Source organism: Hypanus sabinus, unplaced genomic scaffold, assembly GCF_030144855.1.
Source record: "Hypanus sabinus isolate sHypSab1 unplaced genomic scaffold, sHypSab1.hap1 scaffold_649, whole genome shotgun sequence".
In the NCBI taxonomy this organism is placed as follows: Eukaryota; Metazoa; Chordata; class Chondrichthyes; order Myliobatiformes; family Dasyatidae; genus Hypanus; species Hypanus sabinus.
Genome location: NW_026781505.1, coordinates 41365 through 45000, shown reverse-complemented (window position 1 = coordinate 45000; position 3636 = coordinate 41365).

Sequence of the window (3636 nt, the reverse complement as noted above, 5' to 3'; positions counted from 1 at the left end):
CGGCCGAGGGGCGGCTCCTCCGTCGGGACTACAGGAGGTCGCACCGCCCATCGCAGTCCTCGGCAGACGTCGGAATTATTCCAAGTCCCGCCGCATTAGGGTTGGTTAACGACTTGTCCCGGCCGGGCTGGTTAACGACTTGTCTCGCCGACGTTGGTTAACGACTTGTCCCGGCAGGGCTGGTTAACGACTTGTCTCGCCGCCGTTGGTTAACGATTTGCCAGGGCCCGGTCGGGCAACCCGATTGCCCGCCCGGGGATTGGGTTCGGGCTAGGGTTAGGGTTAGGGTTAGGGTTAGGGTTAGGGTTAGGGTTAGGGTTAGGGTTAGGGTTAGGGTTAGGGTTAGGGTTAGGGTTAGGGTTGGGGCTAGGGTTAGGGTTAGGGTCAGGGTTGGGGCTAGGGTTAGGGTTAGGGTTGGGGTTAGCTTTAGGGTTAGGGCTGGGGTTAGGGTTAGGGTTGGGGTTAGGGTTAGGGTTGGGGCTAGGGTCAGGGCTAGGGCTAGGATATGGGTTGGGGCTTGGGCTGGGGCTAGGGCTCGTGCTATGGCCAGGGTTAGTTTTAAGGTTTGGGTTGTGCTCCTGGCAGGTCCGCACGCGTCATACCTCGGCTGGCTTGCCGCGAGGGGACGTCTTCCGAGGGTCGTGCCGGCCGAGGGGCGGCTCCTCCGTCGGGACTACAGGAGGTCGCACCGCCCATCGCAGTCCTCGGCAGACGTCGAAATTATTCCAAGTCCCGCCGCATTAGGGTTGGTTAACGACTTGTCCCGGCCGGGCTGGTTAACGACTTGTCCCGGCCGGGCTGGTTAACGACTTGTCTCGCCGACGTTGGTTAACGATTTGCCAGGGCCCGGTCGGGCAACCCGATTGCCCGCCCGGGGATTGGGTTCGGGCTAGGGTTAGGGTTAGGGTTAGGGTTAGGGTTAGGGTTAGGGTTAGGGTTAGGGTCAGGGTTAGGGTTAGGGTCGGGGTTGGGGTTAGGGCTCGGGTTAGGGCGGGGGTTAGGCTTAGAGCTGGGGTTAGGATTAGGGTTAGCGTTAGGGTTAGGGCTGGGGTTAGGGTTAGCGTTAGGGTTGGGGCTAGGGTCAGGGCTAGGGCTAGGATATGGGTTGGGGCTTGGGCTGGGGCTAGGGTTAGGGTTAGGGTTAGGGTTGGGGTTGGGGTTAGGGTTAGGGTTAGCGTTCGGGTTGGGGCTAGGGCTCGGGTGAGGGCGGGGGTTAGCTTTAGGGTTAGGGCTGGGGTTAGGGCTAGGGTTGGGGTTGGTGTTAGGGTTAGGGTTAGCGTTCGGGTTGGGGCTAGGGCTCGGGTTAGGGCGGGGGTTAGCTTTAGGGTTAGGGCTGGGGTTAGGGCTAGGGTTGGGTCTAGGGTCAGGGCTAGGCCTAGGATATGGGTTGGGGCTTGGGCTGGGGCTAGGGCTCGTGCTATAGCCAGGGTTAGTTTTAAGGTTTGGGTTGTGCTCCTGGCAGGTCCGCACGCGTCATACCTCGGCGGGTGGCCGCGAGGGGACGTCTTCGGAGGGCCGTGCCGGCCGAGGGGCGGCTCCTCCGTCGGGACTACAGGAGATCGCACCGCCCATCGCAGTCCTCGGCAGACGTCGAAATTATTCCAAGTCCCGCCGCATTAGGGTTGGTTAACGACTTGTCCCGGCCGGGCTGGTTAACGACTTGTCCCGGCCGGGCTGGTTAACGACTTGTCTCGCCGACGTTGGTTAACGACTTGTCTCGCCGACGTTGGTTAACGACTTGTCCCGGCCGGGCTGGTTAACGACTTGTCTCGCCGACGTTGGTTAACGACTTGTCTCGCCGACGTTGGTTAACGATTTGCCAGGGCCCGGGCGGGCAACCCGATTGCCCGCCCGGGGATTGGGTTCGGGCTAGGGTTAGGGTTAGGGTTAGGGTTGTGGTTGGGGTTAGGGCTCGGGTTAGGGCGGGGCTTAGGCTTAGAGCTGGGGTTAGGATTAGGGTTAGGGCTGGGGTTAGGGTGAGCGTTAGGGTTGGGGCTAGGGTTAGGGTTAGGGTTGGGGTTAGCTTTAGGGTTAGGGCTGGGGTTAGGGTTAGGGTTAGGGTTCGGGCTAGGGTCAGGGCTAGGGCTAGGATATGGGTTGGGGCTTGGGCTGGGGCTAGGGTTAGGGTTAGGGTTAGGGTTGGGGTTGGGGTTAGGGTTAGGGTTAGCGTTCGGGTTGGGGCTAGGGCTCGGGTGAGGGCGGGGGTTAGCTTTAGGGTTAGGGCTGGGGTTAGGGCTAGGGTTGGGGTTGGGGTTAGGGTTAGGTTTAGCGTTCGGGTTGGGGCTAGGGCTCGGGTTAGGGCGGGGGTTAGCTTTAGGGTTAGGGCTGGGGTTAGGGCTAGGGTTGGGGCTAGGGTCAGGGCTAGGCCTAGGATATGGGTTGGGGCTTGGGCTGGGGCTAGGGCTCGTGCTATGGCCAGGGTTAGTTTTAAGGTTTGGGTTGTGCTCCTGGCAGGTCCGCACGCGTCATACCTCGGCGGGTGGCCGCGAGGGGACGTCTTCGGAGGGCCGTGCCGGCCGAGGGGCGGCTCCTCCGTCGGGACTACAGGAGGTCGCACCGCCCATCGCAGTCCTCGGCAGACGTCGGAATTATTCCAAGTCCCGCCGCATTAGGGTTGGTTAACGACTTGTCCCGGCCGGGCTGGTTAACGATTTGTCTCGCCGGCGTTGGTTAACGATTTGTCTCGCCGACGTTGGTTAACGATTTGCCAGGGCCCGGTCGGGCAAACCGATTGCCCGCCCGGGGATTGGGTTCGGGCCAGGTTTAGGGTTAGGGTTAGGGCCAGGGCTAGGGTTAGGGCTGGGGTTAGGTCTAGGGTTAGGGTTAGGTTCAGGGTTAGGGCTGGGGTTAGGTTTAGGGTTAGGGCGGGGGTTAGGGTTAGCGTTAGGGTTAGGGCCTGGGTTAGGGTTACGGCTGGGGTTAGGGTTAGGGTTAGGGCTAGGGCTAGGATATGGGTTAGGGCTTGGGCTGGGGCTAGGGCTCGTGTTATGGCGCTCGGCCAAAACTACGGCTTCCGCCGAATTCAAAACCTACAAGGTCCCGCGGCGGGGAGCAGCCGGGGGACGTGTTGGGAGCGACGTTCGGACCGAGGGGCGGCACTTTCGGAGGGTGGACCGGAGGTCGGTTAACCAATCGTCACGAGCCGGGGAACGGAAGAACTGTTCGCGCCGGGCTGCTGCCTAAGTCTTTGTCCTGTTCTGCCCGTCAGCACCGGACCCGGTCGGTTACCGCAGTGCCGGCTCGGGTCTGGTTAACGACTTGTCCCGGCCGGGCCGGTTAACCATTTGTCTCGCCGACGTCGGTTAACGATTTGTCCCAGCCGGGCCGGTTAACCAATTGTCACGAGCCGGCGCGAACGGAAGAACTGTCCGCGCCGGGCCGCTGCCTAAGTCTTTGTCCTGTTCTGCATGTCAGCACCGGTCCCGGTCGGTCACCGCAGTGCCGGCTCGGGTCTGGTTAACGACTTGTCCCGGCCGGGCCGGTTAACCATTTGTCTCGCCGAAGTCGGTTAACGATTTGCCTGAGCCCGGTCGGTTAACCAATTGTCACGAGCCGGCGAACGGAAGAACTGTCCGCGCCGGGCCGCTGCCTAAGTCTCTGTCCTGTTCTGCATGTCAGCACCGGACCCGGTCGGTT